The following is a 22,930-nucleotide window of genomic DNA, read 5'->3' as shown; positions in this document are numbered from 1 at the left end:
GTGGCATATTCGATATGCCAAAAACAGTAACAACAAGTCTAACAATGGAGATGTTACTGGTGCCCGCTCAAGCAAATCAATGAGCCATGGGATGACCAACATGATTGCCAAACATGTCAATACATAATTACTTTGATGATTACTGATGAGGTATAAGAAATATCTCTCTCAGAAGTAAGGAAAAACACAGAGAATGAAAACTGAAATAATAATTAAAGATCAGAATAAATTTTCCTGGGATAAGGAAAGATTTAAATCTAAAAGATTTAAAATAATAATGATAAGTAAAACAATAGAGCAATACTAAAATGGTCTCTTTCTAACTCGAGGCTTTTGAAAGGATGACATCTATATTAAGGTTTAGCATCTAAAAGTTCACCTTCAAAGCCAGAGAGTTAGTATAGGTGTTAAGACATGCACTGAATGCAGCTAACCCCTGTCCCGTCCTCGCACCACAAGGCCTCAGTGTTCTGCTGAGTGTGATTCTGTAGGCCTCCACACTCCACCAGGGTGGTCCAGGTAAACCAGGTACCCCAGAGCTGAGGAGCAACATATCCTCTGCCCTTTGCACTGAACTCTATCCTGATTGATCAAGAATCACCAATAGGTTCTTGACCCCTCAAAATTCACATGCAAATTTTCCTCCTCCATAATAACCTTCTCTAAAGGGTTGAATTAATATACTCTTTCATTTATTTTGATTTTATAAAATTCTGCCAGAGACTTTCTTGAGGAAAATACTTGCCATTTCAGAAAATGTGAACAAATTTAGAAATGTATGTTTGTAAGTGAAACATGGAATACCCTTTTCGTTAAAAAAAAAAAATGACCTTATCTGTAAAATTTGTGATACAAAATATTTTCAGCCAATTCATTTGTCATCAGGAACAGAAAAGCTGAAAAGAAAATAAATATTAAAGACACTAAAATGTGCCAAAAAGAGAGAAATAATAGTTACACTTCTTAAAACTAAGAGATAATTATGTAAGAGTTCCTAAAAAATTGGTTTTAAAAGAATAAATCAATGAACGGAGATAAAAGCAAAAGGTCACAACATAGAAGATTCAGTGGTCAGTAAATTTTGTTTTGCTTTGTTTGGGGTCCACACCCATTGGTGCTCAGGGCTTACTCCTGGCTCCATGCTAAGATCACTCGTGATGAGGATCTGGAGACCATTTGGGGTCCCAGGGTCAAACCCTGCTGTCCATGTGCAAGGCAAGTACCCTGCCAGTTGTCCTATCTCTCTGCCCCCCCAATGGCAAATAATTTTAAGAAACTATGTTATAACATTCTTTCATATAACCTCATTTTTATCAAAACAAAAACTAAAATATCCTGTCACCATGCTATTTTACTCTTGATAATTATATATATATATGCATATATATGTATATGTATATGTTGCATGAATATTTGTCCAGCCGGAGGCACTGAGACAAGGAACACGAAAGAAATTTATGTCATAGTGGGCCCAGGTTCTCTCAGACCTGTGACAAAGGTAGAGAGCCCCCAAATCTTCTTTTATTGATCAAGATTATTGTGCCTTTAAAGGGCACAATACAATGATGTCATCAAAAGAAGTTACAGAAAGAACACTGAGGCAGCAAAACATGCATTGTTTCCTTGCATCTGCAGGCCAGTAATTTTGGCCTCCAGAAAGAAAATACAAAACCAAAACCTTTCTTGGGCTACAAGCACTTGGACTTACATCCCAAAGACAAGGCTGACAAGGCTGGTCCAGGACCTGAAATCTACATCCAAAGACAACTGGCCACCTGAAATCTACATCCAAAGACAACTGGGCACCTGAAATCTACATCCCAAACACTAGGCTGGACCAGAGCCCTGAATCTACAATGTCAAAGATCAGGCCTGGTTAGCACCTGAGATCTGCAAGTCAAAGACAAGCCAGGCTTCTGTGAGAAAAGGAAAACTGCCCCTACCAATCAATTAATCAATCAATCAATCAATCACAATATCCCGTTAATCACCGATTTCTTGGGCGGGCTCAGTAACATCTCATTTCGTCCTTTCCCTGAGATCTTGGAAGTCTATCTCGACTTGGCCCTCCTAACGATTTTGCACTGGGGGCTCTTCAGGGTCAGGGGAATGAGATCCAGCTTGTTACTGGATTTTGCATATAAATACACCATGGGAAGCTTGCAAGGCTGTCCCATGGGGACAGGAACCTCTCAGAAGCTTGCCAGTTTCTCCTAGAGGGAGAAATAGGCCAAAGATATCCCGAGGCCGAGCGCTTCTGGGAGCTTGCTTTTAAGTCTCTCTCTGGATGTTGGCCGTTGATGGGATTACACACACCTGGGTTCCTCTGCTGGTACCTTCATGCATGAGGCCTGTCCGAACATGTGGAGAGGGGCCTCCAGCATGGCTGTAGCTAGGTTCCAGTGGTCTTCGGCCGCCGGGAGCTCTGCTTGGGGTGGGGAGGGAAGCTGGAGCCGATCCCCTCTGAAGGGCCCTGGGGAAGACAGCCAGGCATGCGGGCAAGAGACTCTCTGCCCCTATCAATATACTGAAATTATTTCAGAAGGCAGTTTGAAGGGGGAAAATGGTCAGCTTCATCCAAACCAGTCAGGACACATGTTCCTGTCCATTGTACGGTACAGTCTACATGGGCTCGCCCTGATAGCTCAGTCCAGCCACAACATATATATATATATATATATATATATATATATATATATATGTATGTATGTATGTATGTATCACTGTTTCACTGTCAATCCATTGCACATTGATTTGCTCGAGTGGGCACCAGTAATGTCTTCATTGTGAGACTTGTTGTTACTGTTTTTAGCATATCAAATATGTCATGGGTAGCTTATATATTAGCAATACAGTATACAAAACTAGGATTTTGTTGTTGTTGGGGGGCTCATACCTACTTATGCTCAGGGTTTTCTCCTGGCTCTTCACTCAGGGCTCACGCCTGGTGGGGCTCAGGGTGCTGGGGATGGAACCCATGTCGGTACCATGCAAGGCAAGCACCTTACAAAACTAACATATTTTTAGCTTATTTTTAAATCACTGTGGATAGTAGTAAAAATAATTAGAAGCATGACATTTAACAACAGATGATTGAATAAATAGTAATTAATTGCAGGATTAAAATGAAATCATGGCAATGATTTTATGGAAATGCAATAAAATTAATTCACGGAATAAACATTATTCTGGGATTTGCACAGGTCATCATCTTCATCATAATCATCATCATCCTGTTGATTGTTGATTTTCTCCAGCGGTCTCAGTAACATCTCCATTTGTCCTAGCCCTGAGATTTTAGAAGCCTCTCTTGACTTGTCCTTCCCAACAGTGCCGCATTGGAGGCTCTTTCAGGGTCAGGGGAATGAGACCCATCATTGTTACTGGTTTTGGCATATGAATACATCATGGGGAGTTTGCCAGGCTCTCCCATCAAGGCAGGAAACTCTCGGTAGCTTGCCAGGTTATCTGAGAGGGAGAACTAGGCTTTAAGATGTCACACAGCCACATGGTTTTATAGTCTCTGGATATTGGACGTTGGTGGGATTACACAGTGCCAGAGGCAGTTCCTGGGTGTGACCACCTAGCTACTGGAAAATGGGGGATCTGGGCGGAAGAGGCCCAGTCCCAATCAGAGCAGATTTGGAGGTCTCAGTCTCGGGTTCCACACACCTGGGTTCTTCTGACAGTTTAATTGCATAGATCATTTAAACAAAACATGGAGGATACACTGTGCTTCCACACCCTCCACCAACCTGGTTTTCTCAGGGCAACTTGGAAGGGAGACAAGTGAAACCCCTCTCCATCCCAACTGAACCGGCCCCATTAGCTGAAAACCTCCAGAACTCAACCACCACTGTGTTCACAGCCACTCTCCACACACTCTGACGAGCTTCACCCATGAGTGAAACTTTTCCTGGACATGTACTTTACACTTGTATATTCGAAGAGTAGCACACCACTTTTGATGGGGTTTAAAGTAGAAGGCAATCAATCTTAGGAAGAGATATACTTATACAGAAATAGACATAAACACACAAGGCTCAACCTTTAATTACATGTTACTAATTTCTTATAGAAGGGCTTAATGGCTCCTGGGTAAAATATAACAATTTTCACACTTTCCTCTAATAAACCTTTTTTGGATCATTTTTAGAAGATTATTCATAACAAACAATACAAAATAAATTATTTCGGTTCTGCTTTGGCGGCAGAGGTTGGGGTTCGGGATGAAAACATTCGAAATATGGTAGTGGGACGGTGTAATGGTGTTGGGATTGGTATTTGAATATAAAATATAATTAAATATTGTGAACTTTTTTTTAAAAAGAAAATGAAATTAAAAAATAAGAAGCTAAACATGGATTTTAAAGAATCATAAATATATAATAGTATACAAATTTTGATCCTGTAAACAATTTTCTGCTAAAAGTAGATCACTTGAAAGTTTTTTTAAAAATTTATCTTTTATTAGAGGCTCATACCTGGCTCTACTCAGGAACTTGGTTATCAGGGGTTGCTCTTGGCAGTGGCAACCATGCAGTACCAGAGACTAAACCCTGACCACTGGCATGCGAAGCATGCACTCTGGTTTATTGATCTATCTGCCACTCCCAAATTTATTTTCAGTTCCAAGGAAGTAAACATTTACAGTTGGTTTGACATGAATATTACCAGATTTTGATTTTATCTACAAACAATTAAAGTTAAAGCTCTTTCCCCTGAAGTCCTATCATTCTTGTGAGGTTCCATTACTATAAAAAAAACTGAGCAAATATGCAGGCTACATATATGATGAGATTGACAGTATGCAAGGTAAGACAGTATGCTATGTACATTGGAAGAAAACTCTCAAGAAGTCCAGTTCACCAGAGAGAAAGGAGGCAGTCAATTCTAACTATTGCAATTAAAGTATACAAAAGACATGAGCACATATCTGAAGTTATAATTAATCATCTTTAGGCTAGATTTCTTTAAGATGACATATATTCTTTAAGGTTTAACAAGGGTATTAGTGAATATTTCTGACTGAGGGAGGAGAATGGACAGAAACAGCAGAAAAGGATATTCTCCATGTTTTTCTGTGGATGTATGTGTGAGGACTGCTGAGCATCCCACAGTGACAGGTGACTACAATACAGAATATATGGAGAGTGTCAAAATATAAAGGTAGCAAGGCAGTTTATGTTAAGGCATGGCATCTAAACTGTAGTCTAAAAGCAAGTGGTTCTAAAATGCCAACATACATAATAATATCCTGGGAATGATTCTTACAACTCATATTCAGTAATCTCTTCCCAAAAGATCTAAAAATCTTCATTGTAATTCGAAATGTTGTTGGTATTGAGAAAAAGTTGTTGACTCAGTGGAATTGTACAAAATTTTAAACTAGAGTGATAACATAATCATACCTGTATTTCAGGTGAGTAACTCAGTTGTCAGTGTGGAGAATGGATTAGATTTGGGAACTGGGGACTTGGAGGTTGAGATAGAATATTCAGAGGTTCTTACCAGGCAGAGTTGAAAGATAATGAGTGAATTAGAACACTATCCACATAGATAGATACTGGAGGCAGTTTTGAATAAATTGAAAGTTGGGGCTGGAGCATAATATAGTAAGTTGAGTGTTTGCCTTGCACATGGTCAATCTGGGTTCAATCCCTAGTGCCAAATATTGTGCCCAAGGACTACCATGTGTGAGCTCTGAGGTAAACCCTGAGCACTGCAGAGTGCAACCCAAAAACAAAAAATTGGGTAAATGGACTGTTGAGCTTTCAAAAGAAAAAGTGGTATATATTCATGAAATTTGTGTGTGTATATAATTGAAATATATAATATATATTATATATGTTATATGTGCATATGTGCGTATATAACATGTGTACATATGCAATAAAAAGTGGAATTGTCCCTTTTGTAACAATGTGGATAGAACAGAAGGGTTCATGCTAAGTAAAATAAGTCAAAAGAACATAGACAAATACTTAACAATCTTACTCACATAGAGAGAATATAGAGAAGAATATAGAGAAGCAAGATACAGAAACAAACAAAAACAATGGAAGCCAAACTCTGGACTTAGACTTCAGGATTATGGAATTGAAGGGGAATAGAGAATCAAAAGGTAAGGGGAACCAGTGGACTGTGGAAGAAGGATATTGTACCAGAGTGGTGGCTGTGATGTGGTAACATCCTTTGAAAGACATGATACTATAACTCCCAAGTTGCCACATCATATTTTAGGACTACAATTATCAAAAATTTACATAAGTAACTTTGATTTAACATTATGTTACTGACTATTCTCTTATTTGAAAATATGAAACTACCTTTATCTCAACCAAAAAAATAGAATTTTTTTAGCTAAAAAATTATAACCAAGGGGCTGAGGTGATAGCATAGTGGGTAGAGTGTTTGCCTTGCATGCAGCCAACCTGGGTTCGATTCCCAGCATGCTATAATGTCCCCCAAGTACTGTTAGGAATAATTCCTGAGTGCATGAGCCAGAGTAACCCCTGTGCATCTCCAGGTATGAGAAAAAAAGCAAAAAAAAATAAATAAAAATAAAAATAAAAACCAAAACAATGATAAGCTAGAAGCACAGGAGAAAGAGACTAAGAATGAAGGTATGAAGGGTTGTATTGTGGTGGGGCGAGGGTTGGGGGGAGGGAAATAGGGCCACATATTTTGGGCTAGATTGCCTAAATAGGTCACAGACTGCATAAAAATCCATTGTTTATGGAGAGAATTTAAGAAAATCTAGTTTATATGAACCCCAAGGAGAAAAGTTTTAATAAAGGATAATGTGATCAGCAATGTACTATGTTTTAGATAACAACAAACAACAAATAAATAAGAAGTCATGGCATTTTAGTGGTGCATGTAGTGTATTATCAACATGGTGTATCTAAGATATAAACATGAAAGCTTTTGTAAAGTGTGTTAGCTCAATAATAATAAGAAGGAGGAGGAGGATAAATTAATGAGGCTATCATACTAAACTATTACTACATCTTTGAAGTTTTATTTAAGAATTATTTCAATCAAGTTATAGGAAATAAAGAACAGATTTGTTAGTTCAGGAGAAAATGAGTGGGAAGCAAAGTTTAGATGATATATTATATTCCTCAGAGTGAGGGGGAGAGTACAGGAAGAAAGTGGTTTAAAGGAAACGCTCAACTGAGGGAGTGTTATAGTTCCTGTTTTTAGGATGGTAAAAACTTTAAGATGTTTTAAGCAAAAGAGAAAAATATCAGCAAAAAAAATGCTTTTGAATTGGGTAAAAGCAGAAGGAGAGAGGGAGAGAGAGAGAGAGAGAGAGAGAGAGAGAGAGAGAGAGAGAGAGAGAGAGAGAGAGATTAAACCTTTGTGTTTGGGTACCACATTTTTTTCTGAATGAAAGAAGAAAAAAGGTGACCAAGTAATGAAAAGATTTGTTAATAAAGGGAAATACATTAAGTGATTGTCTTCTTAATAGTAAATCACTGATCTAGGCCCAAAGTTTCTTCAATTTTAATCAAAAGTTTTTCTCAAACATTTTGAATTTTAGAATAGAGGTATTTGTATCAGGAAATTAGAATGGAAAATTGTTTGAATTAAACTACATAGTATGGAGAATTAGCAGGGCACAATTAGTGCAAAGGGAATTTGAGACCAAAAAAAGAGCAGCCAGATAAGCTTTGCATAGAGGAGCCAAGAATTTGCAAGCACAAAGATAACAATTATTCTGACATTCATTATGATTTTGGACCAGTTCCTTAATTTCTCCACCTCTGGGGGTTTACAGCCTAATTATTAGCTTTCCCAACTATGAAACTATAGGGTATGTCAAGTATTGTACAGCTAATAGCAGAATGGTAATATTTGCCTATCTAAGGCACACGAATTAATTATTGAGATTTGTGGGTCTACACAGTAATGACTCTGAAAGAAGCAAGGGAGGAAATTTACAAAGAAACACTCTTTTATCTGAATTTATTAATAGTTTTTAGAAATATATACTGCTTCACTGAATCTGTTTGCTTGTATTCATTTCTCCACTTCACATTTAGTGGGCTCTCTGTTTTACAATAAAAGTTTTGTCAAATTTGTCTTTGTCCTTTACTTCTTTCCAATTTCATTGCAGTTCATAAAAAGATCCACCCACAGAAGAGTTTCAATTTTAAGTATTCATCAGTCCAAACTTTCAGATAAAAGTAAAGTTTTACATAAATGGCCTAGAGGCATTAATAAGAAGTAATACATTAATTTTTAGATGGAACCAGAAATGAAAAGTGATTTGCAGATAAACTGATTTAAAGCTAATTAGATTTCCTGAATAGACCACAAACTGTCAATGAGTGTAAAGAATTTCACTTAAATTAGAATTCTTTGTGAGTTCAGTTTAAGAGAGAACTAGAAAAAAGACCATGAGACAAAAGCAAATGCCATTTGTTTAAAGTTTACTTAAATAAAAAATGCATTCACTTTTATTATGCTTCATCTCAGTGTTATAATATTTTGTATTATATTTCTAAAGGACATATAATTTTAGACAATATGTATAGAAAAAACCTAAGCTATAACATTGGGGGAAAAACACTGACTCATGAATTTCAAGGGAAAATAAATATTTGGTACAATTCTGCTAAATTGGCAATGGTTGTGTTTATCTGATACTTTTAGTTTAAAATATTATGACAGCTGGGCAGGTGTTAAAAATTAAATCCTTGTGACAGAAGAAATAATTGCCTTGTCTGTGCCTCTGATTATTTTAGCTATAGAAATAAAGCCAAGAATTCTGATGTAGATTTTAATATTGCATTTTGAATAAAAAATAATCTCTCTTACAGCAGAAAATTCAGTACAGAACTATTAGGGAAGCCTAGCTGATACTTTTATCAGTATCACTGTATGTGATTCTCAAGTAAGAGATCATTTGGTTACACCATACAGTTAGATCATCAAATATTAACTGAGCGCTCAGGACTTAATCTGCACTTTTGATAATAGAAACTTGAGACTGCTTACCAGTCAGAACCAGTCACAGAAACAGTCCCAGGAGATTTTAAACATTGTCCATTTAGTCCCATCAACATCACCTATCTCAGTTTTAGCAAACCTAAAGATGCTGTTTGGAGACTTAATCATAATACCAAGAGTAATTAATGAGAAGAAATGTGAGCCAAAATCTCACTATTAATTCAATTTTCAGTATAAATCTTAAATCTTTTAAAAATAAATTTATTGGTGGTTCATGAGGTGACTAAGGAAGTAAAAGATTATGGCTAGTTTCACTCATATGTGTAATTTATATAAATAAAGCAAACTGAGTGGCAAAAAGTAGGCAACAGAAATAATTTATACTTAAACAAATGTGAAGATCACCAACATGAAAGGGAAGACTGGTGGGAGAAATGAACAAAAACTTTCTTTGAGGAGTGGGATGACATTGGAACTTTGGTGGTGACAGTGACTGGACAGATAGAACACTGGATCAGGCACCTGCCTTGCACGTGGCCAACCAAGTTTGATCCCCAGCACCCATCCCATATGGTCCCAGAAGCTGCCAGGAATGATTCATGAGTGCAAAGCCAGGAATAAACCCTGAATACAGCAGGTGTGGCCCTTAAGCAAGGCCAAAAAACATTGGCCTTGAGGAAAAAAGATATATGTAGAGGAAAAAAGATAAATGTATTGTAATCCTAGCTAGTCTGCAATGAGAAGTGAACAAAACAAATGTATACTTACTATATAAATGTGTATATATGTACATGTTACGTATATTCTATATGTAGTAAATTGTACATATCCAAAGTGAAGAGAATAAATGGTCAATCTGATACCATACAGAGACGAGTGCCACAAAGAGAAATTATCAAAGGTAGATAAAAGAGAACCAAGAAGTACAATTCCATTTCATAGATTCTGGGCACTCTGATTTTTCCACTTATAATTTAAAAACCCTAAAATGAGGTCATATATCACAAAATTGTCATTCCATGGATTAATTAATATTTTTTCTGAATAGTAACCAAATTAATGTATATTACTAAAAATAACATATGAAATATATTTTTATAGAGTCTCTGGGAAGATCTTAAATGATGTGTAGTTAGAAGCCTGAATGAAAAAAGGAGTTTAATCACATTACTAGCTAGGGATATGGAGCCTTGAGCAGAGAAAATAGTTTGGGAATAAGAGAATGGAAGAAAGTCAAATTATTGAAGTAGCTAAGCACATGTGATCTTCAACAAATTATTTCATTTAACTGAGCCTTAGTTTTCCAAAGTGTAAAATAAGTACATCTACCTGACAGGAATATTTGAAGAGTAAATACTTAGAGAAAAAAAAGAGCAAACATGGCAGAGATACCTCTCATTCCTCCCCCTTCCTGTTGTCATTCCTATGAAATAAGGACAATTCAGCAATCTTTTATTCTCCTCAATGACAATAATACATTTAAATTTCTCAAACATAATTTTAGTCTTTAAATGTTAGGCTATTAATGTAAATCCTTCATCTATTGAAATAAAGAAATGTTAAAGCTTCTGGATGCTTTACTTTCAATGAATTTTCGAAGAGAGTTTTTCATAGTGTTAAATAGATAAGACTCATATTTTTCCCCAAAGACCAAGTACAGATATTTGGTTTTCTCATATATATATTATATATATATATATATATGTGTGTGTGTATGTAATTGGTAGGAAAACAAGGAAATTATAAGAAAAGGTAGATTAATAAATCTTGAAAAAGTTATTCTGTTCTCAACTTTCTGTATAAGTTTTTTTTTTCTGCCGCCGCGCGAAATCGACCCCAGAGGCAACTGAACCACTTTGGACACAAGCAGTGCCCCCAAAATGCCTCCAAACTGTGTGCTCGGAGCTACTGGCCCAGGCGCTGCCGGCGGGGTATGGCCTTTTCTCTCTCAACTCTTTGTTTTTGAATGCAGCGAGGCAACAGCCGGTTTTTAGACTATGCAGGAAGCCCGGGAAAGCCGATGGGGTGGGACTTCCGGATCCACCCTGTGCCGTTATTTAAGCACAGAGCCATGTGGGTACGCTCTTTTCAGCCTCCGCGCGAGATCGACCCCGGAGGCAACTGAACCACTTTAGACACGAGCAGCGCCCCCAAAATGCCTCCAAACTGTGTGCTCCGAGCTACTGGCCCAGGCGCCAGCAGCGAGTGATGCAATTACCAAAAGAATTTTCCCTGGACTTCATATAGAAATCCAAAACCGCGCGCGACCTAATATCTCTTGATTGTCAACAACGTGTAAATGTTCCTTTTTAGCAGGGCTTACCGTGGGGGGAAACTCCAAACAATAGTACTGAGTTTTTTGTTGAAGGGTAAAAGATTGTAGCGAGAGAATTTTAGGCAGAATTTTCCCTGGACTTTATATAGAAACCCAAAACCTAATGTCATCTAATCATCAGCAATATGAAATGGTTCCTTTGTAATGGGTTGGACTTTGGGGGGACCATAATAGGGTTAAAGTTTGTAGTGACGTGTAATTTCTGGCTGTACTTTCCCTGGACTTTATACAGAAATTCAAAGCCGAGAGGCCGCTGCCATGGCCGTGCAACCTAATGTCATTTAATCATCACCAATATGAATTGGTTCCTTTTTAACGGGTTGGACTTTGGTGGGAAATCCTAACAAGAATAGTAAGTCTTTTGTTGAAATATTGAAGGCAATCAAAGCGGTAGCCATCTCTATAGACTGAACTAAGCCATATCCCCACGCCGGCTGAGAAGAAAATATCCTTCTTTCTCGGGAAGAAACGCGTCGTGGCGTTAACCATAGTATGATGTCCATTAAGCTGACACGGACCTGGTGGCATGGGAATGGGATACAAGGAAATAAATTATTATGTACTTGGAACAGTGGGACGCTGGTGGAATCTCGAGCCGGGGCCGATACCAGCATATTACTTTTGGTTCCAGAAACTGCTTGCAGACATTCTACCAGACTATCAACTAAGCCAGAGCCCCACGCCGGCTGATGACGGGAAATAACCATCTTTTTCATTTTTTTTTTCTCTTTGTCAGGCAGCGTGGTGATTACTAAACAGGCGTGAACTCGGTGGCGCGGGACGAGGGGGGAAAAAAATAGAAAAGTTAGGTAACAAACAGCAGGACTTAATATCTCTACATTCTCAGCAATGGAGAGCTATCAAATGCTTCCTTGACAGTGGGACTGTCTTTTCTTTTTTGGGGGGAAACCCTAGCAACAATAGTGAGTTATGTGTTGAAACATGGAATGTAACCAAGATAAAGCGTAAACGAAGTGAAACTTATCACATACAAGGGCGGGGACTGGGGGAGCGGGAGGGGGCGGGAGGTATAATGGGGTGGTTGGTGATGGAATATGGGCACTGGTTAAGGGAAGGTGTTTGAGTATTGTATAACTGACATAATCCTGAGAACTATGTAACCCTCCACATGGTGATTCAAAAAAATTTAAATAAAAAAAACTTTCTGTATAAAATTATATTCCATCCTCCTCAACTGACATCCCAATTTAGGATTTTTTTCCCTCTTAGTTCTTGATTTTAATTAAGTAGAAAAAAAATTGTTCTGAAATCCAACATTATATACTACTGGTTAAATGCAATTGAAAACCTTGACTAATAGCTTGTATCACTAAGAGTGTGCTACTTTATTTCTGAGCTAGTCTTGTCTTATTTCAAACAGCAGTTTGTTTATCTTCACTTCACTGTTTGTTCATCTTACTTCATATCTAGACATTTGTATTCATTCATAGGGCATAACCTAAAGTTTACTTTTTCTAAGCATTCTCAGTAGCATAGGGGATAGGTTATGGTTACATCTTGGCACTCCCTGAACTTCCCAATCATTATGGGTATAGCTTTGGAGGTCCCAAGCACTGCCATGATGAGGAAGCGGGGGGATCCTGGGGGATTAGTGTCCTGGTCCTTCCTGGCACCCCAGAACCCAAGAAACACCACATCTTTGGGTTCTATCACTGAGCTATCCAGTACAGCCAGCCAATAATCTCTGGGAATAACACCCAGATTACCAAGAAGACTCGTTAGGAGCTCTTTCCTCCAAAAAAGAAATGAAACAACCTTGCAACTGTATACCTCAGTGATTCAATTAAAAACATTTTTCAAGAAATGAAAAAAAAAGTTTCTTATTAAGAAAATTGGCAAAAATATAAATAATGTGTTTCTTACCCAAAACATGCACTTCAGAAGGACTGTATCACTGTAGCACTGTTGTCCTGTTGTTCATCAATTTGCTCGAGTGGGCACCAGTAATGTCTCTATTTTGAGACTTGTTACTGTTTTTGGCATATTAAATGCACCATATAGCTTGCCAGGCTCTGATGTGCAAACAGGATACTCTCAGTAGCTTGCCAGGCTCTCCTAGAGGGACGGAGGAATCGAACCCGGGTCATCCGTGTGCAAGGCAAACACCCTACCTGCTATGAGTATGAAATAAGACTACCACCTCTAAGAAAAATGATAACCTGAAATCCATTCACCAAAACATGTTATGCCATGCATCATGCTAGGGATTTAAGATTGTAATGAGTGAAAAACAACCTGCTAGCTGATCTCAGACAGTTCACTACTAATAAGAAAAACACTTTAGTGAACAGGCTAGGATGCAATTTCATTTGTTCAGAATATGTTGGGGAAGTGTGGAAAATGAGGATGGTATAGCTTTGTTTTATAATTGCAAGTGCTGGAAAACTAGAGTAGCTTTTTGAGTAAAGAAAATGCTCTAGCTTTAGTTTCTAATGTAAAGGGTGGAAGCCAGAGAGCACAATGGGCTGAGACTAAGCTTCGCACGTGAGAGTCCTGTGTTTGAGTCTCAGCACCGTATGGTCCCCCAAGGACTTGTGGGAGTGACTCTAGGTATGGATCTAGAAGCAGCTCCTGAACAATGCCAGGTGTAGTCTCTCCCAAAAACAACCATAAAATAAGAATAGGAATGCAAATAGGAGTGAAATAATGTTATAGGCTCCTCGATCTATTAAGATGAGATACATTATAGATAAATAAATTAAATAAATAAATAATAAATAAAATAAAATAAAAATAAATAAATTAAAAATGAGTTAAATTATAGACGGATTTGTAACAGCCCAAAAGGAGTAGGAAATGAGAGATAATCAGAGGAAGTCAGGGACTACAGCTTGGCTCTGGCATATTTAATCATTCCATGGCCTCGAGCAAGCTGTCTAAACAGCAATATCTGTGTCTTTAAAACAAGAGATTAGTCTAAGTGATATCTAAAACCTTTATCTTTTCCAGTATTTTCTGAACTCCAATAGACTATTTGAACATTGAGGAGGGAATAGTTACAGGAAGATTTGTGTGTCTTGTCCATGACATCAACATATTGTAGTTTCTTAAATGTAATGTAAAATTTCTGTATATAATATTTACAACTTACTATAATTTTAATTTTTGCATAGAGGATGAAAGTGAGGTTATGCACAACTCTGAAAATAAATTATTTATTTTATAAATTTACTCATTCCTGCACCATATTTGATGGGGTTCAAATATGGTGTGAAACATGGTAACACCTCTAAGGGCGATTGGAGGCCCCCCTAAAAGCCTCCATCCCTCTCAGGGAGCCTGGCAAGCTACCGAGAGTATCCCATCCGCATGGCAGAACCTAGCAAGCTACCCATGGCATATTCAATATGCCAACAACAGTAACAACAATCGGCCTCATTCACCTGACACCGAAAGAGCCCCTAATATGGCAGCGTTAAGAAAGATGAGTAAGGACGGGGCTGGAGTGATAGCACAGCAGGGAGGGTGTTTGCCTTGCACGCGGCCGACCCGAGTTCGATTCCCAGCATCCCATATGGTTCCCCTAAGCACTGCCAGGAGTGATTCCTGAGTGCAAAGCCAGGAGTAACCCCTGAGCATCGCTGGGTATAACCCATAAAAGCAAAAAAAAAATTAAAAAAAATTTTTTTTTTTTTAAAAAAAGAAAGATGAGTAAGGAGAGGCTGAAAAAAATCTCAGGGATGAAATAGACTGCCAGAACGAAGAAAGACTAAAATCATTGTCTGTACTTTCAACTCACATATGCTGGCATCAGAAGCATCCATCGAAGACCTGATGGTGCAAGCACAGAAGATCAAGTATGACATCATTGGTCTGACCAAAATGAGAAGACATCAATCACATCATGCCATTTTCGACACTGGAGAAGAATTGTTCCTCAGAACATGCAACAACAGAGGCGTCGGTGGCGTTGGTGTCCTTGTCAACACGAACTTGGCCATGAGCATTGATTCATTCAAATGCCTAACAACCCAAATCGAACGATTATGCTTAAATAGATGTGGCTCACTGTCTGCAGTTTCTATCTTCGCAGTTTCTATCTTCGTCATCTACGCACCAACATCCAACTAGGATGAAGAAGAAATTGAGAGGTTCTACATGGAACTGGAGAAGTTCTATAAAGAAGACTACACTTCTACAAGATCATTGCTGGTGATTTTAATGCCAAGATAGGTCTGAGAAGGTCGCCCGAAGAACTGCACATTGGCACCCATGGCCTAGAATGGAATGAACAGGGTGAGAGAATGTCTGAATTCATCATGTTGACCAAGACCATCCATGGTAACTCACAGTTCCAGAAGGCCAAATCTAAATGGTGGACATGGGAATCTCCTGGTGGACAGTTCAACAATTAAAATGACCACATCATATCCAATAGAAGGTTTTGCCTGACCGATGTTGCTATTGTCCCAAAATTCCAAACGGGGGGCCGGAGCGATAGCACAGCGGGTAGGGCGTTTGCCTTGCACGCGGCCGACCTGGGTTCGATCCCCGGCATCCCATATGGTCCCCCAAGCACTGCCAGGAGCAATTCCTGAGTGCAAAGCCAGGAGTAACCCCTGAGCATCGCTGGGTGTGACCCAAAAAGCAAAAAAAAAAAAAAAAAAATTCCAAACGGGATCAGACTACTGTCTCCTTCATGCAAAATTCTACTTCAGAGAGCAGGGAGAAAGGTCTGAAAAATTTAAGTCTAAGAAGGCAACTCCCAGAATGACCACCAACTGGGATCTGTTTGGCACTATTGCAGCAACGTGGGAAGATGCCATCCTTGACAACATCGACGAGGAATGCGATCAACTGGTTCTGCACCTCCATGACTGTGCGAAGAATGCCGAGAGTGAGAAAGCCACAAATAGATGCCTGTCTTCGGAAACTCTCAAGCCCATTCATCAACGTGATTTGGCGCGAGCCTCAGGCAACCACAAGCTAACATCTGAGCTCACAAAGCTGTGCAGAGATTCAATAAAGGAGGACCTCAAAGAGAGAAGAGCAGCAGTGTTGGCCAATGCGGCAGAAGCCAGGAAAAGTACTTACAACGCTCGCCTATCCTTCGCCAACTACAAGACAAGGATGACTGCCCTCCAACATCCTGATGAATCTATCACATCTTCCAGAAAAGCAATGGAGAGGATTATTCACGACTTCTACTCGGACCTCTTTGACAGCCATATCCACCTGCCCACATACCAAATTCCTCAGGATAGATATGTCATTCCCAAAGTCCTCCCTTCCGAAATCTGACATGGCATTTCATTGTTAAAGACACGTACAGCACCTGTTCCGGACAAGGTCAGACCTGAACACCTGAAGAATCTGCCACCAGTACTCATCAATACACTGGCTCGGCTCTTTACACGCTGCTACCTGTCTGAATGCAAGATTCTGTCTCAGTGGAAAACCAGTAGGACCATTCTGTTGTACAAGAAGGGAGATATCCACGACATTGGCAACTATAGCCCAATCTGCCTGCTGTCTGTCATCTACAAGTTATTCACTCATGTCATCCTGAATAGAATAGGCAGAACACTACATGAAGGACAATCATGCGAGCAAGCCGGGTTCCGAAGGGGATTCAGCACGATAGACCATATCCACGCAGTGACCAAACTCATTGAAGTTTCGTGAGAGTTCAAAATGCCGCTCTGTCTAACGTTCATTGATTTAATGAAGGCCTTCGATTCTGTTGAGACTGAAGCAGTCATCGAAGCCCTAGCCAAACAGGGCATTCAAACTCAGTATATCAAAATCCTCTTCGAGCTGTATTGTGGATTCACTACCAGGATCTCACCATTCTACAAGGAAATGATCATTGATGTAAAGAGTGGGGTGTGGCAGGGTGATACCATTTCACTGAAACTCTTCAGTGCCATCCTCGAAAACATCATGCAACGATTGGAATGGGAAGGAATGGGAGTGAAGATAGGCAGTTGGCAATTACACCACCTCTGCTTCGCTGGTAATATCGTTCTCATAATGTCAAACGGCATTAGCCAAGCGGCACAAATGCTGGCCGACTTCAACCATGAGTGTGCAAAGGTCAGATTGCAGCTGAATGTCAGCAAGATGATGCTCATGAAAAATGAACTAGTCCCTGAAGCACCATTTGCTCTCGATGGAATGAACATCTCCGAGTGTAGCAGCTATGTGTACCTGGATCGAGAAGTCAACATGAGGAACGACTTGGCGCCAGAACTGTGCAGGAGGAAGAGAGCAGCATTTCTTCATCAAATTTTTGAATGAACGGTTTGAGGCTTTTCCTGTTCCTGGAGAAAGCAGATATCATTGGGCTGCACTAATACGTGACAGGGACAAATGGTGATGTTACTGGCGCCCATTCGAGCAAATCGAAGATCATTGGGACGACAAGTGATACAAGTGATACAAGTGATAAATTTACTCATTTGAGGCTGGAGAGATAATATAGCACCATATGGCCAATAGGGGCTAATTCTGGCGCCACATAATTTCCTCTGAGACCCACTGGAAGTAAACCCTGAGCACAGAGCCAGGAGTAAACCATGAGCACAGTCAGTTTTAACCCAACCCTGCATCCCAGAATATTCATATAAGCTTATTCATATAAGAGTTCTCTAATTTGCTTTGCTGCAATATTTCCTTTGTTCTGCTTAGATTAAGTGGAGTTAGACCTTCTACACAAGAAATACTTTCATATAATAACTCCTTAGCATAATTTACATATATGGAAAAATTTCAATTTATCACTGCAAGTCAAAATTTTTAATTTGATGACATTGCTACTTTCTGCCATGACTAATCATAAATCAGAAGTAGATGTGTTAATTAATCTGAACATAAAACCAAAAGAACTTTTGACCTAGTATTCCCACAAATTACTGTTTGAGATTCTCATGCCAAGTGATTACATACTCCATTTACATTCATATGGAGGCTCAGACTGATTACATATCTCATTCTAATGAAAGAGCCATGTGACCATGATGATCTAATAAAAAAAAGACTAAAAGCCTTACTTAGTTCCTTTCCTTAGTTCTTTTTATAAATTCCTTTTTTAACCTAAATTTTTCCTCTGAAAAGCCAGGTTGAAAAATCTGCTACTGTCTAACCTTTCCCCAACTAGCTAATGTGTCAAATAGTTCTGTGAGATAAATCCACAGGAGTTTTTATAAATGAAATATTGTGTCAGAAAAAAATAAGTTGATAACAAATATAAGCTCTCTCTTTTAATGCATGAAATATTGTAACTTAAAATGTAAAGTAGTAGCATTTATCTAGTTTTCATAATTTGGAAACTTTAGATAAGGAAATATTGCATTACTCAGATGCAATATTGCATTGCAGCAACTAGACATATAATAGGTATCCCAGCTATTATCTGAGCAATGCTCCAAATGTAATGATTACAAAGTGAGCTTTATTACACCCTTCACAGCTTTTAAAATCACAGTCCATAGAGGAAAATATATGTTTATTAGTTTTAAATATGGATTTAATCTCGGTATGCTGAATAGAGTATTTGATTTCTATTTTCTTACTTTGACACGGTCAACTGAGGAAGCGTCCTTTAGTAATAAAAAATCATTTTAGATGATATATATCAAGGGCAATGAAGGTGAAATATAAAAACATTACATAGAATTATTTAAATGGAGGAAATATGACACCTGGAGCAAATGAGAATTTCAGTTTACTAATATCTTTCCGTGACCTTTCACTTTCTACTGCCCAATTTCAGTAGTAATATGAATCATTCCAGCAGTAACAGCAATTATTGCTTTAAGAAGCAGAAAATGGGGGGTTGCATTGAATTTTTAATTTCAACTTTAGAATCAATGAACAAAAGGAAATGATTATTATGATAAAACCACCATAACAATTATAATAGAGCTTAAAGACTGTTTTAATTTACCAGTGATTTAAATATGTCCCTACGACTGAGGGATCAGAGTGAGACACTACCTAAGGCTTAGGCCCAGGGAGGTTTGGGTGAGTCTATACCATAAATCCCGGGGGACTCCAAGATTTCCCAATCCCTCCTACACAAGCACAGGAGATGGCTGAACAGGGTGGTAAAACAGTGTCTTTGGGTGTTTTATAGAGATCCCTGTGGTGCTAAGCTGAACAAAATGTTTCCTGTGTTCGAGAGAGCAGTGTAGAAATGGCCCAGAAAATTGGCCTATTTGGGTTATTAGAATAAGGAGAACATTAGAATAAGACTTCAGAAGAACATGGTCATCCCATCAAACACTGACATGGGCATCTGAAGCTTCTTTTAGGGTCAATTGTTATCACCCAACTATTTTCTCTTAAATCTCCTGGAGTGCAGATCCGGTCCCAGATCAGAAAGGTAAGAGGGAATACAACTTTAAAAGAAATTATGCATCTAATTTGCCATTAAATGAAATCTCAAATTAGAAAATTTACTTTGGGAAGGGGTGAGTGAGCCACACCTGGAAAAGTTCTAGGGGCTACTCCTGGCTCTGTGCTTAGAGGATGCTCCTGACTCAGGGGACCATGTGGTGCTAGGGATCAACACTGAGCCTCCCACATTAAAAAAAAAAAATGCAGTCTAGCCCTTTGACCTAACTCTCCAGCCCCAAGGTATTTTTTTTTTTTTTTTTTGCTTTATGGGTCACATCCGGCGATGCACAGGGGTCACTGGACTGACAGTGGGACCTCTGGATCTCCTGAGCACTGTTCAGAATTTCTTTTTTTTTTCTTTTTGGGTCACACCCGGTGATGCACAGGGGTCACTCCTGGCTCTGCACTCAGGAATTACCCCTGGAGGTGCTCAGGGGACCATATGGGATGCTGGGAATCGAACCCAGGTCAGCCTCGTGCAAGAAAAACTCCCTACCCGCTATGCTATTGCTCCAGCCCAGCCCAAGGTAATTTATTATAGAAAACAGTTTAATGGTGTTTTATGCCTCTGTCGGATTTTTTGGACCAATTTTTGAGTTTTGTACCTGCTAAATAGAATGAGCACCGTTTGTGCCTTAGTGCACACAGTCACCTCAGACAAGAACGTCAGTAGGGGGCAGGACAAGGCTGAAGTAGTGGAGTGAGGAGCGAAACCAGGTCTTCCAGCTGTGATTCTGCAGCTTTCTTTTCTCTGAGAGGTTTCCTGAATTTAGGTGCATGGAACTTTTTTCTTTTATTGCATCACTGTGAGATACACAGTTACAAAGTTGTTCTTGATTGGGTTTCATTTATATAATGCTTCATCACTCAGCCCTTCACCAGTATACATTTCCCACCAGCAATGTCCCTAGTTTCCCTCTCCCCAGCCTGCTTCTATAGCAGACACTTTTCTTTTTCCTCTCTCTCTCTCTCTCTCTCTCTCTCTCTCTCTCTCTCTCTCTCTCTCTCTCTCTCTCTCTCTCACTCTCTCCTCCCCCCACCCCTGCATTATGGTTTGCAATACAGGTACTGAGAGCTACAATCAGTAATAAAGGAGAAAGAAATAAGAAGTGTGCATGTATAACATAGCCTCAGGTAGTTTAGGTTATTTTGGGTTATTCCCATCACAGTGCTCCCATTCCTCTGTGTTAAGTTGTAACATCTTTCTTTGTGTTCTGTTGACTTGTAAATATTATTTTTCTCTTCTCCTTGAGTCCTTTGCATAGTTTATTCAGAGCCATGTCCTTTTGTATGGGCACAGGAAGACAGTAGCAAACGCTATGCTTTTGCAACCTGGCAGTCATTTGACTCTACATGATATTTTCCTCCTGGGCATCTGTTCTCTCGATCTAAGCCTCAGTTGTCCTTACTTCCTAGCACCCCCAAAGGCAGGGTCGCAACAAGGGACAGGATAGATGCAGGGCAAGCAGTGAGTTATGTGCTACCCTGGCATTGAGATGGGCCTAGCCAAAGTGCCTAATGCTTAACTATAAGTTAAGAGCTTGGTCATGGACAAATGGTGTCATGATCCAAAAGTAACAATGAGACTAGGAGACTAGGACCCTGCTAGGGTTAGGAATGATTAATCTGGCCTGAGTGCTGCAGTCTGAGTCTGTCTGTGGCAAGACCCTGGAGAACTGCCCTACAAGCCTGAATGTATCTCTTATTGTGCCCATATAAAAAAAATAACTAATATTGAGATGTTAATTAAGATGCTAGGAGGAGGAGAATGCCTCTAGGTGCTGTTTCCTTTGAACAGGGTGGGCCCTCAGGAAGGGCTTTCTTATGTTGATTTTGATGGGTGTGGCCAGGGCCCAGAGAGTCAAGTAAGGGGTGGAGAAACTAGTGAAGAAGAGGAGAATCCAGAGAGCTGGGATGGAGGAATGAGGAGTGAGGAAGGAAGAGTGCTGGTGGAGAGAGAGGAGAGAGGAGAAATGAGGAGCTCAGAGAGACTGGAACAGGTGTGTGGAGAGAACGGAATAAACGGCAAGTGATCAATCAACCGGCTTGGCCCTCGTTTCTTCTTTTGTCTGCCCCATGGTCTGGACCGCCCTGGCTGGGCGATCGGCCCAGGACCAACCCACCGAACCCAGGCATGGCCAACAGGGAGAGAGGCTCTCCCTCCACCCCCCCACCACCCCCGTACCCCCTGCCAGATGTTTTTTACACAAGTACTTTTGAATGATTGTTTCTTTACCGACTTTATCATATCCATCCATTTATAAGCAAATTTTATGATTTCATTTTTTCCTGGTGGCTGCGCAGTGCTTCATTGTGTAGATGCACCATAGTTTCTTTACCCAGTCATCTGTTCTCAAACTCTCGGGCTGTTTCCAGATTCTGGCATTCGGGATGACTCTGACTGGGATGCAGACACATTTTAGCTCAAGTATTTTACAGACATTATCTTTCCTCTTCTTTGGTGGCATGTAGATTAAGAGTCAGAGTTTTAGAAAGTTATACATAATCACTCAAGCTTACATAATTATTACTAAGAGGGGCTTAAACTTGAGTCTAGCTGACTCTGAAATACATTTCTAACCTCTCCATGGGCAGGGTGCAAAGAATGTTTCTAGACAACGTGACTAGGGAAAATAATTGCTAGAACCAGATTTCAGAAGCATCTTCTCCCACCTCATTAAAAGTTCTTAAAAAGGATTTCTTTAGAAGGAAGAATGAAGCCTAAATCCAGGAAACACATTTTTTTCCTGTGTATTCATTTACGCTACAATTATTTTGATCACCTGTGACATGGTCTATATTCCAAACACAGTCACAGTTGTAAGTCTTCAGAATGGAAGCTACTCTAGGCCAGGTCCTTAATGCCATAAGAGGCACTTACAAATTTTCTTCCCAAATTTTAACTCCTCTAGGAAATTTTCAGGAGGCCTCTTGTGGAATCAAAATTCCTTCCTCCAATACCCCCACACTACAGCACAGCAATTTCTTCTCACATTTACTTTTCATCCTGGTTATGTCATAAGGGCAATATTAATCAGTGGGAGAATTCATAGGAGAGAAAATCATGGCATTAGAGAAAGAGAATGCATCATCATCAGTTAAAAGAAAGAAAATGTGTCAAGACAGTGAATTTAGAAAAAATAAATATAGGTCAGCAAGACTTAATTAAACAACAAATTAAAATAATGAAAAAGATAGAAAAGCTAAATGTTTACAAATATGTGTGTAATCAGAAAAGTAAGGTGCCCTATGAATATTGATGCACCACATAAA

This window comes from Sorex araneus, chromosome 2 (assembly GCF_027595985.1).
Source record: "Sorex araneus isolate mSorAra2 chromosome 2, mSorAra2.pri, whole genome shotgun sequence".
NCBI lineage: Eukaryota > Metazoa > Chordata > Mammalia > Eulipotyphla > Soricidae > Sorex > Sorex araneus.
This window is presented reverse-complemented; position numbering follows the sequence as displayed.